The sequence below is a fragment of the Phyllostomus discolor genome, chromosome 4 (genome assembly GCF_004126475.2).
Source record: "Phyllostomus discolor isolate MPI-MPIP mPhyDis1 chromosome 4, mPhyDis1.pri.v3, whole genome shotgun sequence".
NCBI lineage: Eukaryota > Metazoa > Chordata > Mammalia > Chiroptera > Phyllostomidae > Phyllostomus > Phyllostomus discolor.
The window spans coordinates 136,661,693-136,684,756 of NC_040906.2; the positions used below are offsets into that span (position 1 = coordinate 136,661,693).

The 23,064-nt window shown below is 40.4% G+C and overlaps 1 protein-coding gene and 1 pseudogene across 1 annotated transcript in view; one reads left to right on the forward strand and one right to left on the reverse strand.

The window, feature by feature from the left end:
• The window catches only part of B3GAT2 (beta-1,3-glucuronyltransferase 2), a 68,063-nt gene that overhangs the window by 926 nt on the left and 44,073 nt on the right, over positions 1–23,064 (reverse strand).
• Positions 8,170–8,927, forward strand: LOC114494055 (annotated as a pseudogene).

Here is a 23,064-nt window from a genome sequence, read left to right on the forward strand (position 1 = left end):
AAGCATTCAGGCGTCCCTAACTATCCAATTGTTTAGTTTAAATTTCTGATTTGGTTCAATCTGGAAAAGGTGGACAGGTTGGAAATCAGTGAAGATACCAGGCCACTTAACAAAGTTTTTGTATTTCATTTCTTAAGGAAACAAATTAGCGTCGCGTTCCTTCAGTGGTCTGGTCATATGAAAAATCATTATTTACTCTGTAGTTTAACAAACTCTGTGTTGAAGGCTTAGCCATTAAACACTCTACAAGCCATCAGCAAGCAGTTGTTCCAACCTTTGTAATTATCTGAAAGCCGCAAGGCGGGCACTGTCAAGTTAGGCACCCTCCCCAAGTTAAGCTATGAAGACCAGTCCCCAGGAACATTTCTTGGTGGCTTTTGCTCTTCTCCGTATGAACCTAATTGATTTACGCTTCTTTTTGCAAAAGCATAGTTAGCAAAGTACCACATGACACCACACGGTAAAAGGGGAACTGAGAAAATCAAAGCCCTCTCTAGATGCCAGGCTGGCCAGTCCCATATTCTAGACCCTGTGGCCTTTATGGGAAAACATACCACTAAGCCACATACAGACACAATTTGGTACAACATGTGCTGAGTAGAACAAAGAAACAATCATAAAGCATTAGCCTGAGGCCTGAGCAGGACCTCCCACCAGTCCTGGAGAGAAGCAGCACCTTCTAGCAGAAAGAATACAGAATCTGCAATCTGAAGTCTTTTTTTTTGTTTGGGTCCTTGCACTTAAGACACTGGCCAAGTCACTTAACCTTTCCTGATTCTGAAACTTCCCCATTTCCTCATCTGCAAGAGGGACGTGATACCTTAACTCAGTGTCTGCTATAAAATCAGTGGATGGAAAAATTCCCACTAACTGTGAGGCACCATTCAAATGATGGATACTGGGGTATATAATAATACCATTATATATATTATATACCAATTATATACCAACATGTACATATTATGAGGAACAGTGATATTAGCCACTTGTGAGAGTTCTGGGTAGCAGAACGAGGCCTCCTGAACTAAAAGCCAAGGTTTCAGATTAACACACAAAAAGTGACTTTTCTGTTAGGTCAACTCAGGTTTTAGTGTTCAAAATTCCTGGCTTATTTTCATGTGCTAATAAGCTTCATCCTTTTTTCTTTTTTCTTTTTAAATTTTTTTTTATTTTAATCTTTGTTCAAGTACAGTTTTCTCCCTTTTACTCCCATTCCAGCCCACCCACCCAACCCTCCCCACTTCCCTCCCATTATCACCCTCCCCCTAGTTTTTGTCCATGTGTCCTTTAAATTTGTTCCTGTTTTTTTTTTTTTCTTAGCTAACAGTCCTCCCGTCTCAATCACACTGAAGAGGCTGGTCTGTTTCTCACGTGGCCTCAAGATCCTGATTGTATTTCCCCATTCATAAAAATACAGGATCCAAATTGTGCAGAAGTCCTTCTCAAAATAAAAGGAAACCACTTTCTTCTGATTTCCTTCTTTCCCCACTAAGACTTTAACAAACTCATGACATTGTGACCACTCAAGGATTTAAATAGAGTACTTTCTTGCTTTCCTAAGCTCAGGAATATCCTCCCAGCTTTTAAAGCAGAGTCCATGGCAAGACCTACAGTTTGAAGCAAAGCAGCCACTTGTGGAGTTACAAGGCCTGGATCTGGCATCCCTGAACCCCCAGAGGCACCTGAAAGGCCAGCACCATGCAGAGATTTTAGTGGGTGGCTCACCAAGGTAGCAAGGTGGTTTTGTATTTTCTAACAACAAGGGGGATGGGGCAGTTTGGATGCTCTTCACTCCTACCTGCACTTTCTCTGCCAAGCTCCAGTTCAGAGAGTTCCTGGAAGGCACAGGTCACAGCACACAGCAGGAACCACAGGAACCTGGGCTAAGTAGGCCACGCCCTGGGTTGCCTGTTGGGGAACCATCTGACCTGCTGTGCAACTGGGAGAGCTCTCTCTCTCTGAAAGCAGGGCAGGGAGCTTCAGCTCATAAACTCCACTTCCCACCCAAGATGGGTATCTTGACTTTTTTCTTCCAAGTGTTCATGCCTCAAATATTACATTGACCTTTCACTTTTTTCAGTGAAATTAATTTATAGTAGCTTTAAAGATGTTTGCAGCAGCTTTTGAGATTGCAGGCATCTTACAAAAAAATCATGGGAGGAGGATCTCTGTCCCGGTCAGTTGTGGAAGAACTAAAATGCAAATGAAAACTGGCTCTGCACTGTGAATGCAGGGTTTCCTGTTTGAGTAGTGTGTGTGTGGGGGGGGGGGTTACATTCCCTCCTACTCAGCGAGATGAAGCCTGCCTCAGTGGGTGCTTATTGAGTAATAAACACTTTAAGACTTTCAAAGTCCGACAAGCCATTTCCACTTGGGGACATGATAGAGCAACAAGGGCTGGGTTTTCCCTAATGTTTGAAAAAGTAGTTTCTAGATGATGAAAAAGAGGCATGCAGGACAAAGATGTCTGAAAAAAACAACACAGCCCTCTGGTTGCCTCAGCTTGCCTGAGGGGCGAAGTCTACAGGCTGTGGCAGCGGGGAGGGGAGCTCCCAACTCTTCAGTCCCTTTGGGCTGAGGAAACACAATGGAGAATTCACTCCAGGAGACCAAGTCAGCTCAAATTCACAGCACAGAGTGCTGGAGAGAGAGGGCCCCCACCCAAGTCCAACTGAACATGGTCAGCAAATGTTTGTGAAGCTGCCTGAGGCCCAGAAAAGAACCCCTGGAAAGAGGCAGGTGGGCTGACTGCTGGAGTTCACTCAGGGCTGGGGTTAGTTGACTTCCCAACAGCCAGAGTGGGACCCTAATAGCCGGGGCATCTGGAAGAGGAGTTGGAAGATTATTGGGTTCACTGTGGGGTCAAATTAGCCCTAAACTAAAGGCTGTGCTGATTCTGCCTAACAAAACTTTACAAGCAGGCCTGGAAAGTATCAAAATGTTTCCAAGTAACTTAGTTGCATCCCATAAAAATATATATAAAATATGCAAAAAGGAGAGGGAGGCAGTTCAGATATGCTTCATTTCTTACATGGATGCACATGTATGTGTATATAAATGTATGTTATACATGTATATATTCATAACATAAGTGAATATATGTATCTTACGTATCTTTCTGATAACTAGCAAGCTAAATTTCAAAATGTCTGGGATACAAAAATTACCAGATGTACAAAGAAGCAGGAAACTACAATCCCATAATGAAAAGAAAAAATCAGTCAACAGAAAAACTCAGGAATGACACAGATGGTAGAATTACAGGATGAGGACATTAAAGCATTATAAATATACTTCACATATTAAAAAAGGTAGGGGAAAGATTGAACATGCGAAATAGAGGTATGGGAAATATGAAAAAGCCCTAAGGTGATCTCACTGTGATGAGAAATATGATGTCTGAGATGAAAAACATACTGGCTGGCATTAACACATGGTAAGACATTAAAGAATAAAAGACCAGTAAACTGGAAGACGAAAAGAGAAACTACTGAAAGGAAACCCAGAGGGGACACCAACACGCACAGGGTACAGAAAGAAAGTGAAAGGATAAAAGGTGGGAGAGGAAGGAGAGAAAGATATTTAAAGAACTAAAAATTTTAGAAATTTGAAAGCTCCACAATCATATATAAGACAGACAACATGAGCAACCAACTTGGAGTGTCTAGAACACACTGCCCAACAACAGCAGACACACGATCTTTTCAAGCGCACCTGGGGCGTTGTCAAAAGAAGCCGTAGGCTGGGCCACAGATCAAGTCTCAGTAAATTTTTAAAAATACAAATTGTACAAAATATTTCTCTGACCACATGGAATGAGATAGAAATCAATGATATAAAGATATCTGGAATTCTAATACTTAGAAACTAAACAACATAATTCTAAAACTACGGATCAAAGGAGGACTCAAAAGGGAATAGAAATGAGACATTAAAGTCTGCGGGGTGGCCCTAAAGCAGTACTGAGATGGAAAAATGAAGTTTTTAAAGTACCAAACATTTTTATTAGATACAAAGATCTCAGCTCTGTGTCTTAAGTTGATGAAACCCAAAGTGAATTGGGGAAAAAAAAGGCATGAATAAATAAAAAGGCCAAAAGTCCTTGAAATAGAAATAGAAAACAATAGAGAAGGTCAGTGAAATCAAAACCATGCCCTTGGGGCCCTGGCCTGATAGCTCAGTTGGTTAGCGAATCATCCCAATACACCAAAGTTGTGAGTTCAATCCCCCATCAGGGCACATACAGGAGTCAACCAAGGAATGCATAAGTAAGTGGAACAATTTGATTCTTCTCTCTCTTTCCCCCCCTCCCCTCCTCCAAAAAACAAAAACAATAAATTTAAAAACAATTTTAAAAACATGCCTTTAGGGGAGAAAGTTAATAAAATTGATGACTACCCATACTTAGGAAAAAAGGGAGAAGGTACAAGTTTCTGATACCAACAACAAGAGAGTAGTTAGTATCGGCACACATTCTACAAACATGCAAATGATAACAAAGGCATAAGTAAATTTATAGCAGTAAATTTCATAGCTGATATAAAAATGGACAGATTCCTTGAAATGCACAAGCTATTAAAGCTCTCTCATGAGGAAATAGATGATCTAAATAGCCCTTTAGCAATTAAATCAATTTATAGTTAAAAATCTTTCCACAAAAAGTCCAAAACCCCGCAAAAGCCCTCTGGGCCCAAATAGCTTCCCTAGTGATTTCTACTGAATGTTTAAGGAGGAAGTAACAAAAGTTTCCATAAACTGGAAAAGGAAGAAACATTTTTCACATTCTGTGAGGCCAGCACTGCTCTGACACAAACCCAGACAGAAACTTCCAAGGAAACAGCTCTCATGGACACGGACAGAGGGTTCTTACTCCAACAGAGACATGACTGTAAATCACAACCAAGTGAGGTTTATCCCAAGACTGCAATGTTGGTTAACGTTTCAAAATTCAGTCACGGTAATTCACCAAATTAAGAGGCTTTTAAAAATCTGATTGTCTCAATAGATGGAGAAAATGCAGTTGACAAAATCTAATATCTAGTCATAATTTTAAAAAGCCTCAGCAAAATTAGGAATAGAAGTGCACTTCCTCAACTTGATAAAGGGCACCTACAAAAACCCATTGCCAACGTCATGCTTAGTGTGATAAAAGACAGTGTTTAACCCCTGAAGATTGGGAGGAGGCAAGGATGTCTGCTCTTGACTTTTGTTCGACAATGAACTGCAGGTCCTAACCAGTACAATAAGGAAAAGATAAAAAGAAGGGAGAGAAAGTGGGTGAGGAGAGAGGGAGAGAGGATGAGGGGGAGCGGGGAGGGGAGAGAAAAAAAATTGGAAACAGAAGTCCAGCAAACCTCCTATCCCTCTTCAGCCAAAGTTAAAACCATCAATAGTGCTTATTAATTTCTTCTATCATTTATGAACTCAGTCTCACCTCCAAATGCTCGTCCCAGTGCATTTTCTGTAACTATATGTAATCTAATCTCAGCAAGGCTGCTACCAATCAAAATGACTTCGAGTTTGCAGAGGACAGTGTATGGCAATAATACCTTTATATATAGTCCAGTCACAAGAAAGACACAGCTTTTTCTTCTCTTGGACAGTCACTCTGGCTGGTTGTACTAGAACACTGAGCACCTGACACACTTCTATGGCCAGCAGGTATCAGGTAATTTCAAAAGTCTCTCCCTACCCACTTGAAACAATAAGAGGAAAAAATTCAATTACCAACTTAAAATTTACACATATACACGACAGTCTCAGGCAACTTGCTAAAGAATTGTGTGTGTGTGTGTGTGTGTGTGTGTGCGCGCGTGCGCACGCCCGGCACCTCATCTCCTCTCCTCTCCTGTCTGATTCCTCCCGAGGCCGGCTCTCCTTTCATCATCTCTTCCCAGCAAAGTGCTCTGCCTTTGGAGGGTGGTGTGGAGTGTGTGTGTGTTTCTTCCCTACTACCCTCCCTCACTGAGATATAATTCCTGAACTCAAATTTGCCCTTTAAAAGGATACAATTAAGTGACTTTTAGTACATTTATAACTCTGAGCACCAGTTTTTGGAACAACTGTTGAATGGTTTTGATGCCCTTGGCAAAAATCAAATGACAATAAATGTAATAGTTTATTTCTGGACTGTCTATTCTATTCCATTGACTCACTTGTCTATCTTCATGCCAGGACCACCTTGTCTTCATTATTGTAGCTTTATAGTTAGCTTTCAAACCAGGAAGTGTAAGTCCTTCAACTTCGTGCTTTTTAAGATTTTTTTGGCTATTCTGAGTCCCCTGCTTTCCCATATAAGTGGCCAACAGGTAAATGAAAAAATGTTAAACATTGTTAATCATCAGGAAAATGCAAATCAAAAACCACAAAAACACATCTGTTAGAATGGCTATTATCAAAAAGACAGGAAATAACAAATGTTGACTTAATACTTATCCTTCTCAAACTATTCAAAAAATAAAATCAAGAGGAGGGAAGACTCCCAAGCTCATTTTACAAGGCCAGAATTACCCTGAATCCAAAACCAAAGATATTAACCCCCCAAAAAATCATAGGCTAATATTCCTGAAAAACATAGATGTAAAAATCCTCAACAAATACTAGCAAATGAAATTCAGCAATGGCGCCATAGAGCCCAGGTGCGAGGCTGAGACGGGAGGGGGAACTGGAGGGGACACGGAGTGCCTGGCACCCAAGATTGGGGCTGGCCCCAGGGCTACCGTGCCGCTCCTGCTGAGCGCTTCTGCTGCCACTGCCACCCCCACGCATGACCTCTGATCGATTCCATGCAACACACTGAAACCTCTCTTAACGTTTTCAATCATAGCCTCAACACTCTGCCAATTTGAACCTGTGGGAACATGGTTTGAAGCTTTTAAGAGAAACACTTCTGCCTCTTTTCAGGAACTGGAGGATAAAAAAGCAAAACCAGAAGAATGAGAAGATGAAGAATTGCAGTTAGAAGAATTTCCCGTGCTGGAAAACACTTGAGCCTGACGACTGAGAGAACCAAGGTCATTATGCAGTGCGTAGGCTGGACCACGTGAGACACAAAGCCATGCAGAGACAGATCAAAGCAGCTCCCAGAGCAATGGTTTTAAAACATCACCCAAACAGAAAGCAGCTCGTGAATCCACAAAAGGAGATAATGATATATCACTTGCATAAATAATGCTCACGACATGTTATCTGATCCAGTGAAAAGACCAGCATTAACAGTGTAGATCCTACTTTTCATAACTTAGTTCCTTCTAAAAGTGAAGCAAAGGATAATTTCTTCGAACTATTTTCCTATGTTTGAAAGAAATTCCAGATGGTCAAGTAAAATAAATTTGTCCCTAAATTTGGTGATATGAATTCATCATTTGAAAATGTAGATGCACTTTATTCTCTCTGGTATAATTTCGATTCTCAGAATTCTCTTAGATGATGAGGAAAAAAAGCAGGATGTCATGGTGAGAGGAGATGGACTGAAAGGCAGGATGGGGCAACGAGAGTGCACATGATAAAAAGGGGAAAACGGCAGGATAAGAGCATTGGTTAACAACACACAGAGCTGTGATCCAAGAATAAAAAAAAATATTAAGGAAAAAGGAAAGGCCAAGAAAGAAGCAGAAAAGAAAGAAAAAGAGAAGCAAAATGAAAGGAAAAAGAAGCTAAAGAGACACAAAGACAAGCTGAATTAGAAGGTGCTCATTTAGCTAAAGAGAAAGAAGAGGAGGAAGTTAGACAACAAGCACTCCTAGCAAAAAAGGAAAAATATATCCAGAAAAAGCTGTTAAAAAAGAATGGCAATCTCCTAGCCAGGTAGCTCAGCTAGATTGTTGTCCCATCCCACTATGCCAAGATTGTATCCCTGGTTAGGGCACAAATAAGAATCAACCAATGAGCCGTAGTTGGTGTGGCTCAGTGGACTGAGTGCTGGCCTGTGAACCAAAGGGTCACTGGTTTGATTCCCAGTCAAGGTACATGCCTGAGGTTCAGGCCAGGTCCCCAGTAGGGGGTGCACCAGAGGCAACCCTGCATTGATGTTTTTCTCCCTATCCTTCTCCCTCCCTTCTCCTCTAAAAAATAAACAAAAATTTAAAAAAATCAACCAGTGAATACATAAATACATGGAATAAAAAATTGAAGTTTCTCTCTCCTCCCAGCCCTCCCTCCCTCTTTTCCTCCCCCTTTCCTCTCATTCTCACTAAAATCAATAAATCACTTTTCTGATAATGAGACAGAGTGGGTTAAAAGGATGGAAGAGGTAGAAAAACTTTGTGATCACATTGAACTAGCAAGTTTACAGTGCTTGAATGAAACATACAATTAACAAAGGGGAAAAAAGAAAAGAAAGAAAAGAGCAAATTAGAAAAGAGGAAGCTGAGGCTCAGGTATGACAAGCATTTAAGAATGCAGAGAAATCAGCTGGAGGAGGTGGACATGGCAGTAAAACTTAGAAGATGATCTGAAAGTACTGAGTAAAGCTGTGAACCTCTTCCCCACTGCAACAAACTCAAGATGGGAAGTTATTGCTAGAAAATACATTCTTCTGGAGTCAAGAGAATTGACCCTCATCAAAAAGATGACATAAAAAATCTTTTGATAAATTTTAAAAAGAGCATGGAGTGGTGCCTCAAGCAGACAATTCAACACCTTCAGAGCGAGTGACGGTCCACACACAGGCTTCACCCCTGGGCAACAGAACAGAAGCTTTTGTAACAACCTTTGTGAACGTGCCCACAAAATACATCTGAAAGATGGGGAAATAGCAGCAGCAGTGCCTGACAGGGCAAGGGCCTGCGTGAAACAATATAAGGACCTTGTTGAGATGGTAGAGGCAAAGAAAGCTACTCAGAGGCAAGTACTAAATGCAATTAGAGCTAAGAAATGACTTATGAAAGATCTTTGTTGTGTGCATTTTTATAATAAAACTGAAAATACTGTAAAAAAGATCACAATCAAGTGGGATCTATTATTGGGATGCAAGGTTGGTTCAATATCCACAAATTAATAAGTACAATACACTACATAACCAAAATGAAGGATAAAATTATATGATCATATCAATAGATACAGAAAAAGCATTTGACGAATTCCAGCATCCATTTATGGTAAAAACTCTCAGCAAAGTGAGAACAGAGGGAACCTAGCCGAACATAATAAAGGCCAACATATGACAAACCCACCGGTAACATCACACTCAATGGGTTAAAACTAAAAGCATTTTCTTAAGATCAGAAATAAGACAAAGATGCCCCTTTTACCATTGTTATTCAATATTCTATTGGAAGTCCTAGCCACAGCAATCAGACAAGAAGAAGTAAAAGACATCCAAATTGGAAAGAAGGAAGTAAAATGTCATTATTTGCAAATCACATGATGCTGTATATAGAGAACCCTAAAGATGCCATTCAAAACTATTACAACTGATAAATGAATTCAGAAATCAGTTGCATTTTATACACCAATAATGAACAATCAGCAAGAGAAATTATGAAAACAATCCCATTTACAACTGCATAAAAAATAAAATACCTAGGAATAAATTTAACCAAAGAGGCAAAAAAATCTGTACTTGGAAAACTGTATGACACTGAAGAAATTAAGGAAGACACAAATAAATGGAAGCATATACTGTGTTCATGGATAGGAAGAATTAGCATCATTAAAATGCCCTTACCACCCAAAGCAATCTATAGATTCAACGCAATCTCTATAAAAATACAAATGGCATTTCCACAGAACTAGAACAAATAATCCTAAAATCTGTATGGAACCACTAAAAACCCCACATAGCCACAGCAGTCTTGAGAAAGAACAAAGTTGGAGGTTTCACACTGCCTGATATTGAACTATATACTACCAGGCTGAAGTAATCAAAACAGCATGGTTACGACATAAAAACAGACACATATCTCAACAGACCAGAACAGAGAGCCCAGAAACAAACCCGTGCCTATAGGGTCAATTAGTTTATGACAAATGAGGCAATAATATACAAGTAAATACATTATTTCAATGAGTAGTGTTGTACAAACTGAACAGATCAGATATATGCAAAAAATGAATCGAGACCACCATCTTACACTATATGCAAGAATAAAACTCAAAATGTGTTAAAGACTTAAATGTAAGACCTGAACCATAAAATTCTTGGAAGAAAACATAAGCAGTAAACTCTTTGACATTGCTCTTAGCAATATCTTCAGGGTCTGACTTCTCAGGTGAGGGAAACAAAGGAAAAAATAAATAAATGGGACTATATCAAACTAAGAAGTTTCTGCACAGCAAGGAAACCATCAACAAAACGAAAAGACAACCTACCAAATGGAAGAAGGTACTCACCAATAATGCATCCAGTAGGAGGTTAATATCCAAAACGCATAAAGAACTCATACAACTTAACATCAAAAAAACAAACAATATGATTTAAAAATGGGTAGAGGAACTGAATACACATTTCTCCAAAGGGGACATACCAGTAGACATTTGAAAAGATACTCAATGTCACTATTCTTGACAGAAATATAAATTAAAACCACAGCGCGCCCTGGCTGGTGTAGCTTAGTGGATGGAGCCTACGCCTGTGAACCAAGGGTCACTGATTCAACTCCCAGTCAGGGTACCTGCCTGTGTGTCGGGCGGGTCCCCAGTTGGGGGACGCATGAGAGGCAACCACACATTGATGTTTCTTGTTTCTCTCACTCTCCTCCTTCCCTTCCCCTCTCTAAAAATAAACAAATAAAATCTTGAAAAAACCCACATCACAATGAGATCTCACTGTATGCCTGCCAGAATGGCTATCATCAGTAAGTCAACAAACGAGTGTTGACAAAGGTGCTCATGCACTGTTGGTGGGAATGTAAACTGGTGCAGCCACTATGGAAACAGTACGGAGATTCCTCAAAAAATTAAAAATAGAACTACCATATGATTCAGCAATTCCCTTTGGGTATTCATCCAGAGGAAATGAAAACATTACATTGAAAAGATATACGGCCCCCATGTTCATTGCCGCTTTATTTACAAAGCCAACACAGGGAAGCAAACTTAGTGCTCACTGTCTGATGGATGGATAAAGACAACGTGATACACAGACACACACACATGCACACACAATGTCATTCAGCCATAATAAAGGAAATCTCACCCTTTGCAACACCATGGGTGGACCTTGAAGGTATTTTATAAAGTGAAATAAGGCAGCGAGAGAAAGACTAATACCATATAATCTTATATGTGGAATCCAAAGAAAAACAAAAACCAATCTCACTCATACACTAGTAGTTGTCAGAAGCAGGGGGTGGAGGGTGGGCAAAATGGGTAAAGATAGTCAAAAGGTACAAACTTCCATTTACAAAATAAGTACGTTGTGGTGGTGATGTGCAGCGTGGTGACTATAGGAGATACTGCACTGCATCTTTGAAAGTTGCTAAGAGAGTAGATCTTAAAATTTCTCATCACAAGAAGAAAACACCTTAACTGTGTGGTGATGGTTGTTAACTAGACTTATTATGGTCATTTTGCAATTTATATAAATATCAAATTGTTACTCTGTACATCTGAAACTAATGTTATATATAGATTATATCTCAATAAAGAATAGAAAACTTCTACTTAAGTGTTTTTCCCCCATAATCTTGTACTCTCTAGCCTTGGCATCTGTGGACTATTCAACTGAAAAACAAATATTTAATAATAGTGTTTTGGGAACCACTTTCACTAGATTTAAATGGGATATATAGAGAAAGCAAAAGCAAGGGCTGTGTAAAAGGCATGTATCCTTCACTTATACACTGTCTTCTCTAAACTGCCACTATCTCATGCGCGGGTTTACACAGATTTCATGGTTCTAGGACTGAATGCGCGAGCGTCATGATGTGCTTTACATCAGCCACGATAAAGATCCCTTCCTAATTTGCTTCCTAAGCCACAGACAAACTACAGCTTTTCACATTTACTTCCAATTATACTTTAGAAAGATTTTCTACTAGTGTAGAAAGGACAGAAAGCGTGGCCTGGCTGTTAAATAGGGCTGTTAATCTGCTCCAGGACACTGAAACCTTATGATTGCTTCAGGGTAAACCATTCTAAAAAATTTATTGTCCAGTTTTTGAAGGTCCGCAAAAGCTATTTAGCAGCCATTGTTCTTTGTAGAAAAAAAGAAAACATTCTCCATTTCTAAGATATATTCTTTATTTAATCTATAAGCGATTCATTTAAATCTCTACTCTGAAAACAATATACCATCTTAGAAAACGAAACATTCTAAGGAAACAATAGGGATAGTGAACAAGGATGAAAACTGGATCCTAAGAATAAAAGAGGCTTAATTAACTGAATACTAAAAATATCCATGAATGCTTTTCTGGTAAGCTGGTGGCAGGGCACTAAGACACACCTAACACTGAAGTTTAGAGGGGAAAGTGGTTCTATTGGATTGACAGCCAAAAAGACTCTGATGGGAAGTGAACCGTGTATATCTTGAGAATGGCAGAATCAACAGGCTTGGTGCTGCCTGTAAGAATCACAGTCTCCTGCTTTATTTCACCTTTGAGATGTTCGGCTTCACATTATCTATGACTACTATCGAATGCACCACTAAACCACTCCACACCAACCCAGAAAATATAAGAGAGCCTGTGGAGAAGAGATCTGTGTTCCTACTCTTCAAACCTGAGTGTACAAAAGTAAAATAATCTTTTAAGATAACAAGAGCCAGTAAGAATATGGAGAAACTGGAGCTCTTGTGCATTGCTGATGGGAATATAAAGTGATGCAGCCACTGTGGAAAAAAACACGGCGGTCCCCCCAACCCCAAATTTTAAACATACAATTTCCATATGATCCAGCAATTCCACTTCCAGGTATACACCCCAAATAACTGGAAACAGCGACTGTGCAGCCATGTTCATAGCAGTATTCAGACCACACAAAAGGTGGAGACAACCAAGTGTGCATCACTGGGTGAATGGATAAGCAAAATGTGGCTTATATATACAATGAAAAATTATTCAGCTTTATAAAAAGGAATGAATTCTCACACATGGATGAACCTTGAAGACATTATGCTAAGTAAAATGAGCCAGACAAGAGGGACAAATATTGTATAGTTCCACTTATGTGAAACCCTGGCACAGTCCAATTCATAGAGAAAAAGTGGAACGGTGGTGACCAGGGGCAGTGGTGGGCGGGCCTATTGTTTAAACCGGGATGGAGTTTCAGTCTGTGATGCTAAAAATTTCTGGAGATGGATGGTGGTGAGGGTTGCACAGTGTCAATGTTTTAATGCTGCTGTACACTTAAAAACAGTTAAAATGGTAAATTTTCTTATGTAAAAAATACACTTACATTCCCAGTGCATTTAGGCAGTCTTTTCTTATATGGTTGATGCTGCTTTTCAGTTGCTAAGCCTTAAAAAACGTCTCCTCTCCTGTGCTCAAATTCTCTTCTTGTGTCACCAATGGAAGTGCTTCATATGGAAATAATTTTCCTGAGTATTCTCAAACTTTTTGTAGTGTGGGGTGATCCTACCCCAAACCTCCAGAACAACTCAATGGCAGCTCGGGAGGGGCCGTGTCTACTAACAGACTATGACGAACCCCAGGAGGGAACTCGAGAGTAGCCTGTGACCACCTACACCAGTTGTTCTTAACTCTGGCTGCACTTCACAGTCACCTCAGGACTTAAAAAAATACATATGCATACCCCAACAGCAGACCCCACACCCAGAGATAACAGTTACAGTTTAACTGATCAGCAATGGAGCCCAGACATTTTTTTCTGGGTATTTTTATCCAAGCTCCCTACGTGATTCTGATGCATAGTCAGGTTAAGCTCTACGAATTAGGCCCTCCTTAGAGAGGTCTCTGGAGTGCAGCTCAGTATTCCCCACTTTGAAAAATCTCACCGTTAAGAAATAATGGCAGTGTGATCTCAGAAGGAATAAGAAACTTTTCTTTTAATTTTGAAAATCTTTAAACTAGAAAAGAAAGACACGTTAAAATTCATGAATTCAGCAAAAATTTATTCAAGCCACTTCTGTCAAGGACCGTGCGGGACCTGGAGGCACAGGGGAGAAAAGATGTGAGCCCTCTCTATCAGGGCAGCTGAGGGCTGGCAGAGTCGCAAGGGGCAGCAGGACGCTGCCTCGAGCGCCACCTCGAGGACAGGTGAGTACATGCAGTATTCTACTGGAACATGTGGGAGTGGCATCAATGCTGGATGGACAACCAGGAAAACCTTTCCAGACAAAGCGATTCCTGCACCACTCATGAGTCTTGACAAGTGACTGGAAATTAGCTGAGCAAACATGGGAAGACAAAATGGCATTCCCTATTCTGGGCTGATGGCCGATGTGTGCCCTCTCAATGACCTCAGGCCACCAGCTTGGGGCAATGCTGGGCTGACTCTGGACCTTGGATGGGTTTGAAAGTAGGTGGACTGAAGTGCAGATGCTGGGGCTGGGGTGATCTTGGCTGCTGGGGTGCCCAGGAAGATGCCAGCTAACTTTAAACTTCTCGAAGCCAGTGGAGAGAGAGTGGTGCAGGGCAATAAGCCTTAATTCTTATTATTGCACTAATAAATTGTCTATAATAGATTCCAAGTGAGAAGTATATCTACAGATACTCTCCTAGGGACTCAGATAAGTCAAGGTGGTGAAAAGGGACAGCACCCCTTCCCACCCTTGCGACCTAATTAGAAAACACGAGAATCATTCTCTTAAATCCTTCCAGCGTGCCACCAGTAATTTGTACAGAAGGAACGCTCCCTCTACAGAAGCTGGCTGGGGCTGACATGAACACTACAACCTACACCTTGCAAATCTACATGTCACAAATTACATTTTCTTTTTTAATTTAATCTTTTTTGTATTATTTTTCCATTACCACTTAGTTCCCTATACCCTCTCCCCCCAGCAATCACCACACTGTGGTCCATGTCCATAAATCCTTTTTCCTTTTGCTCAATCCCTCTACTCCCTAACCACCCACTCCAATATGAGTCTCTGTCTATGACTGTGTCCCCATTTTCCTTGTTAGTTCAATTTGTTCATTAGATTCCACATATAAGTGAAATCATATGGTATTTGTCTTCCTCTGACTGGCTTATTTCACTTAGCATAATGTTCTCTAAGTCCATCCATACTGTTACAAAGGGTAAAATTTTCCTTCTTTTTTACGGCTGAGTAGTATTCCATTGTGTAAATGTCCCATAGTTATTTTATCCACTCAACTATTGATGGGCACCTGGGCTGCTTCCATATCTTGGTGATTTTAAATAATGATGCAATGAAAACAGGGGTGCTTATATTCTTATTAGTGTTCCAGTTTTCTTGGGTATGTTCCCAGAAGTGGATTGCATGGCAGATCCATTTTTAATTTTTTTGAGGTATCTCTATACTGCTTTTCATAGTGGCTGCACCAATCTGCATTCCCACCAACAGTGCAATAGGGTTCTCCTTTCTCCACATTCTCATCAGCACTTATATGTTTGTTGATTTATTGATGATAACCATTCTGATAGTTGTGAGGTGATTTCTCATTGTGGTTTTAATTTGCATTTCCCTGATTATTAGTGATGTTGAGCATTTTTTCATATGTTCATTGGCCATCTGTATATCCTCTTGGAAAGTGTCTATTCAGGTCCTTTGCCTACTTTTTTATTGTTTTTTTTCTGGTGTTGAGTTTTGTAAGTTCTTTATAAATTTTGGATATTAACCCCTTATCAGATGTATCAGCAAATATGTTCTCCCATTCTGTGGGTTGTCTTTTTATTTTGTTGATGGTTTCCTCTTCTGTGCAAATACTTTTTAGTTTGATGTAGTCCCATTTGTTTATTTTTTTCTTTTGTTTCCCTTGCCTGGGGAGATACACCTGAAAAAATATATCTATAAGCATGTCTGAGATTTTGCTGCCTATGTTTTCTGGTAGGAATTTTTATAGTTTCAGGTCTAAATTAAATCTTTGAACCATTGTTGAGTTTATTCTTCTGTGTGGTGAAAGAAGGCAGTCTAGTTTTCATTTTTCTACACATATCTGTCCAATTTCCCCCAAACCATCTGTTGAATGAACTATCTTTAGCCAATTGTGTACACTTGCTTCCTCTGTTGAAATATTACTTGACTATAAGGTGTGAGTTTATTTCTGGCTCTCTATTCTGTTCCATGATCTATATGTCTGTTTTTGTGCCAGTACCATGCTGTTTTGACTACTATGGCCTTGTAATATAGTTTGATATCAGTATGATTCCTCAACTTGTTCTTCTTTCTCAGGATTGCTGTTGCTATGTGGGGCCTTTGTGGTTCCATATAAATTTTTGAATATTTGTTCTAGTTCTGTGAAATACTATCATTGGAATCTTGATAGGAATGACATTGAATCTATAGAATTGCTTTGGGTAGTATGGACATTTTAATCATGTTAATTCTTCGTATCCATCAACATGGCCACGTGCTTCCATTATTAGTGTCTTCTTCAATTCTTTCTTCAGTGCCTTATAATTTTCCAAGTACAGATCCTTTATATCTTTGGTTAGGTTTATTCTTAGGTATTTTATTCTTTTATAGCAATTGTGAATGGGATTGTTTTCTTAATGTCCCCTTTCTGTTAGTTGTTATTGGCATATAAAATGCAACTGATTCTGGATGTTAATTTTGTACCTGATACTTTGCTGAATTCATTTATCAGTTCTAGTAGATTTTTGGTGGAATCTTTAGAGTTCTCTAGGTACAGTATCATGTCATCTGTAAATGATGCCAGTTTTACTTCTTCCTTTCCAAATTGAATGCCTTTTATTTCTTCTTCTTGTCTGATTGCTATGGCAAGGACTTCAAGTACTATGTTGAATAAGAGAGGTGAAAGCAGACATCCCTGCCTTGTTTCCTGATCTTAAGGGGAATGCTTATAGTTTTTGCCCATGGAGTATGATGCTGAATTGTGTTTGTCATATGTGGGCTTTATTATGTGGAGGTAGTTCCCTCTATTCTCACTTTGTTGAAAGTTTTTATCATAAACTGGTGCTGGATTTTGTCAAATGACTTTTCTACATCTATTGACAGGATCATGTGGTTTTTATTCTTTATTTTGTTTATGTGGTGAATCACATTTATTGATTTGTGAATGTTGTACCAACCTTGCAATTTCTGGAATAAATCCCACTTGATCGGATGTATGATTTTTTGATGCATTGCTGTATTCATTGGTTTGCTAATATTTTATTGAGAAGTTTTAGCATCTATGTTCATCAGGGATATTGGACTATAGTTTTCTTATTTGTAGTGTCTTTATCGGTTTTGGAATTAGGATGATGCTGACCTTGATTTAGTGTTTGGGAGCTGTCCCTCCTCTTGCATTGTGAAACAGTTTGAGAAGGAGAGGTGTTACTTCCTCTTGGAATATTTGGTAAATTCACCTGTGAAGCCAGTCTGATCCAGGGCTTCTGTTTGTTGGAAGTTGTTTTTTTTTTTTAATTACTGTTTCAGTTTCACTAGGACTAATCTATCTGTTCAGATTCTCTGATTCTTTCTGATTTAGTTTTGAAAGGTTGTATTTTTCTAGAAATTTCTCCCTTTCATCCAGGTTGTCCAGTTTGTTGGCATATAGTTCATAAATTTTCTTACACTCTTTGTGTTTCTTTAGTGTCATTGTTATTTCTCCTCTCATTTCTCATTTTATTTATCGGGGTCCCCTTTTTTTTTCCCTTGATGAGTCTGGTAAAGGTTTGTCAATCTTGTTTATCTTTTCAAAGAACCAGCTCTTGTATTCATTAATCTTTTGTATCTTTTTAGACTCTATTTTGTTTATTTCTGCTCTAATCTTTATTATTCCCTTATCTCTACTCACTTTGGCTTTGATTGCTATTCTTTTTCAGTTCCTTTCAGTGTGAAGTGAGATTGTTTATTTGATCTTTATCTTGTTTTTTGAGATAGGCCTGTAATGCTATGAATTTCCTTCTTAGGATTGCTTTTCAGTGTCCCACAGATTTTTGGATTGCTGTGACCTCATTTCATTTGTTTCCATGTGTTTTTTTGATTTCTTCCTTGAACTCAATGTTGAAGCATTCATTATTAATAACTTTATTTAGCTGTCATGTCTTTGTGTGTGTTTTCAGTATTCTTCTTGTGATTGATTTCTAGTTTCATAGCATTCTGGTCAGAGAAGATGCTTAATATGATTTCAGTCTTCTTTTTTTGAGACTTGTTTTGTGTCCTAACATGTGGTCTATCCTAGAAAAGTTTCCACATGCACTTGAAAAGCATGTGTATTCTGCTGCTTTGGGATAAGGTGCTCTGAAAATATCAATGAACTCCATTTGACTTAGTGTGCCATTTAAGGCTGCTGTCTCCTTGTTGATTTTCTGTCTTGAAGATCTATCCATTGAAGTCAATGTTATGTTAAAATCCCTGAATGACTGTGTTTCTGTTGATCTCTCCCTTTATGTCCACCAAAATTTGCTTCATATATTTAGGTGTTTCTATGCTGAGTACATAAATGTTTACTAGGATGTAGTGTCCTTCTTTATCTCTTACTATAGCCTTGGTTTTAAATTACATTTTGTCAGATATAAGTATTGCTACCCCAGCTTTTTTCCTTTTACATTTGCATCAAATATATTTCTATCCCTTTACTTTTAGTCTGTGTGTATCTTTGTGGGTCTTGTTTCTTATCTATTCAGCTACCCTATGTCTTTTGGTTGAGCATTTAAGCCATTTACATTTAAGGTGATTATTGATAGATACGGATATAGTGCTATATTATTGTTAGACTGTTCTCCTCTGTTTTTTTTTATTTTCTTTTTCTTCTTTTTTTAAAGCTTATTCTTTTTTAAAAAGATTTTATTTATTTATTTTTAGAGAGAGAAGGGAGGTAGAAAGAAAGAGAGAGAGAGACATCAATGTGCGGTTGCTGGGGGTCATGGCCTGCAACCCAGGCATGTACCCTAACTCGGAATCAAACCTGAGACACTTTGGTTCGCAGATCGCACTCAATCCATTGAGCTACGCCAGCCAGGGCCTTTTTCTTCTTCTTAAAGCAAGCCCTTAAGCTTGCTTTAAATCCCTTTAACATTTGTTGTAGTACTGGTTTGGTGTTAACAAACTCCTTTAGCTCTTTCTTGTCTGGGAAGCTCCTTACTTATCCTTCAATTTTAAATGACAGTCTTGTGGGGTAAAGTAGCCTTGGTTGTAGGCCCTTGTTTTTCACTATCTTGAATATTTCACACCACTCTCTTCAGGTCCGAGATGTTTCTATTGAGTAATCAGATAACAGTCCAATTGGTGCTACTTGTAGGTAACTACCTACTTTTCTCTTGTGGCTTGTAGGATTCCCTCCTTGTCTTTAAGCCTTGCCATTTTATTCATGATGTGTTTTAGTGTGGCCTCTTTGGGATTACCTTGTTTGGGACTCTCACACCTTCCTAGACTTGTGAGAGTTTTAAATTATATTTTGGGAAGTTATTGGTCATTATTTCTTCAAATAGGTTCTCGATCCCTTGCTCATTCTCTTCTCCTTATGGTATTCCTGTGTTGTGATGTTGTTTTGCTTTATGTTGTCCAATATGTCCTCAGCTCTCCTCATAGTTTTTAATTCATTTTTCTTTTTGCAGCTCTGTGTGGGTGTTTTTTTCTACCTTGTCTTCCAAATCACTGACTCCATCCTTTGCTTCATCTAACCTACTGTTTATTCCTTCCAGTGTATTATTTAGTTCAGATATTACATTCTCTATTTCTGATCGGTCCTTTTTATGGTTTCTATGTCTTTTCTCATGCTGTTGAGTATCCTTATAGTAATTACTCTAAACTCTTTGATAAACTGCTTGTCTCCATTTCATCCAGTTCTTAGTCTTGAGAATTCTCTTGTTCTTCCATTAGTGGTCTATTTCTTTGTCTTCCTGTTTTGGCTGCTTCTTTGTAGTTTCCACCTCAGCAGTTAAACTAACCATCCATCAAACCAATCTGATGTTAAACTAATCAAACTGTAATCAGTAGCCTTAAGTACTACAGGGTGGGACAGAATAATTCCTGAGAGCAAGACTATCACCTCCCCTCAGGCTGATGCCATGTGGAGGGGAGTGCTCTGCCTGAGAAAGATGGCTTCTGCAGTGTGGGGAATGACTCAGCACAGGGATCCTGGTGGCTGTTCCTTCAGTTCTCTCCCCGGGGCCACCAACTCCAAACTCTCCTCAAGCCTCTCTAGTCCACTCTGCCTTCCCTCTGCTGAAGCCCAGGGTAAGTGACTACAAACAAAATTTTGTGGGTTGGCTCTTTAAGAGATTCTCTGAGTCTGCAGCCATCTCTCCCTGGAAGACAGAAGCCCTGCTGCTTTCACAACTGGGTGTTATCTGGGTTCCTTTCTGGGTCTTGTGTTATAGGCTGGGGAGCCCACCTTGGGGTTTAGACCCCACACTTCTCAGGGGGAAACACCCAGCTGCTAAAATACCCATCCAGAATTTCAGCTCCTACCCAGGGACACCTCCAGCCCTCTCACACCTCCTCGCACTCCCTGACAATCACATTAAGTTGAAGTGGTTTCTTCTGTATGTCCTTGGTCATAAGGCTTCTTTCCAACTAGTGTTCAGTTGGTTATTCAGGATGATTTCTCTACAATTTAGTTGTAATTACAGATTGGTCCTTGGAGGAGGCTAGTGTAGCTTCCATTTACTCCTCAACCATCTTGGATCTCTTCCCTTCCAAGGGCATTTTCTTTTGAAAGCTCAAATGCTTTTTGTTTAGTTTTTCAGCTGGGAAATTAAGAAAGTAAGCACATATCTGCTTTTCAACAACTTTTTAATAATGCTTCTGTTTTGTTTTTCTCTTGATGACTCTTTTCTAACAATATTTTATCTAAAGCAAGAGCCAGTGTCTGTCTCCACATGCATCTTGCACAGGGGGCTCATTCACTGAATGATAATGAGCACAGGCCCATCAGCCAGGGCAGAAGTGAAGTTCATCACAAGCCCAAAGCAAAGAGCTTGCATGTTCCTAAGAATTACCTTCCAGGATAATTTGAAATAGCTAGATGCAGTGAGGATCAAGCATTCGCAGAAGACCGGGAGCTTTTGCACATATCTACTTTCACTTTGAGCTCTCCTAAGGCAGGTGGCCTGATCCCTCATCTAGAATTGGGAAACTGAGAAATACAGCCTGCTCCTGCCCAAGGGGAGCCTGGGCACCAGTGACCCTCCTCTCCCACAGCTGCATGCAGCTGCACGGATGTGACCACCAGATAACCAGTCACATAGTAGTGAGACGACTCCCCTTGGGCAAATGTATGAGCGATTTGAACCCAGAGACACAGCTGATCTTGTTTCTTCATTGAGAAACATAACAGTCATTGAGTGTCTACAGTATTGTACTAGGTGCTCTGTATGTGAAGCCTTACTCTGAAGAATTCCATTTCCTCTGTTCTGCAGATGAAGGAAACAGAGGCTCATAGATCTAGCCCTGGGTCACCTACCTGTGAGTGGGTAAAAGGGATTCAGAGCCCAGTGGGAGGCCCATCTCTGGGGACACTCTGACCTGAGTTGAATCCCAGCTCCACCCCTCACTCAATCACTGTGCAACCTTGGACAAGTTATGTAGCACGTCTAGGCCCCAGTCTCCTTACATTTGAAGAGGATGATGGTATCAGCACATCCCTCGCAGCCCTGAGTGAGGGTTAAGTAAGAAAGCACACAGAATGTCTAAGAATGGCTCCTACCTGGTAAATGCTCAGTAAACAATAATGATTAAGCTTGGTGGGCTTTCCTGGTGTAAGAGAAAACTTTAGGTTTTCAAAATTTTAGTTCTGAAGGGTAGCTTTGTTCCATTGAAATTGTGAGGGAAATTATAATAGGTAAATACAGAGCTGCTAGATTTGGGGTAGGATGGGGCTCTGGAACCCTCCCCTCCCCACCTGCCCTGCAGCCCTTAAAGGGCTCAGTGGATCCCTCCACTGAGGCGTTACCTCCGCGAAGCTGAGTGTGAACCCGGCCACCCACCGCCATCCACCCAGAAAAAGCGCCCTGACCATGGCAAGGCAGTGTGCTGGTGCTCCTTACCTTGAACCCTGACATGGCCACCGTCCATGGGGACGGACTGAACATGCTGTGGCCATCAAATGCCCGCAAGTCTCTAGAATGCATGTCATTCAGGAAAAGGTTCAGAAATGGGCAACAGGCTTCCTAGCGCCCTAATGCCCCTCTGCTGACCCTGCGGTTCTGGAAACTGTCTGTGCTTGCAGCGGCGGTCCTCCCCCCGATCACCCACAGACTGCTCCAGGGACGGCCACACTGCACTGGCCTGAGGGGGACGTCCCATCAGTCCCCACACCCTGCGCTGAAGGTTACCATGTAACATACCGAATCGTTCTGCTGAGAACATTCAGTACATTTCTCTCTCTCACACAGAACCACCATGCATTGAAAGCGGCACACGTAAATTGCAATGGCTCTGAGGTGGCAAGAAGGTTATTCCTTCCATATTCTTACAGTATTATATTCATAAAACAAAGTAAAATGTTACCTGTTTTGGTTGTGCTCATTTGGCTCTGGTGGTCACATGACCTGGGCTGCGCTGAGGTCCATTACTGCTCCATCTGCCCAGAAAGGGCTTGCCAACTAACCAACCCAGGCAGAGTCCGCGGTCACCAAATACCGAAAGAAGGCCCGGTGCCACTGCTATTCCCAGACAGCCCAGGAAGGAGCTTCAGTTACTGTGTAGTGTGACCCCTTCACCATCTTCAGTTTAATAGGCATCATTTATACTACTTTTAAAAAAGATTTTATTTATTTTTTTTAGAGAGAGTGGAATGGAGGGAGAAAGAGAGGGAGAGAAACACCAATCAGTTGCCTCAAACACACCCCCAACTGGGACCTGGACCGCAACCCAAGCATGTGCCCTGACCAGGGATTGAACTGGTGACTTTTCAATTTGCAGGAGGATGCCCAATGCACTGAGCCACACCAGTCAGGGTTATCATACTTTTGAAAAGGTTTGCCAGGTCAGCCATCAATGGGGACAGGAGCTCTGGCACAGGGCAATCCCTCACCCGCTCTATGACTGGGGTGTGGGTCTGCAAGGGACATGCACTGGGGGTG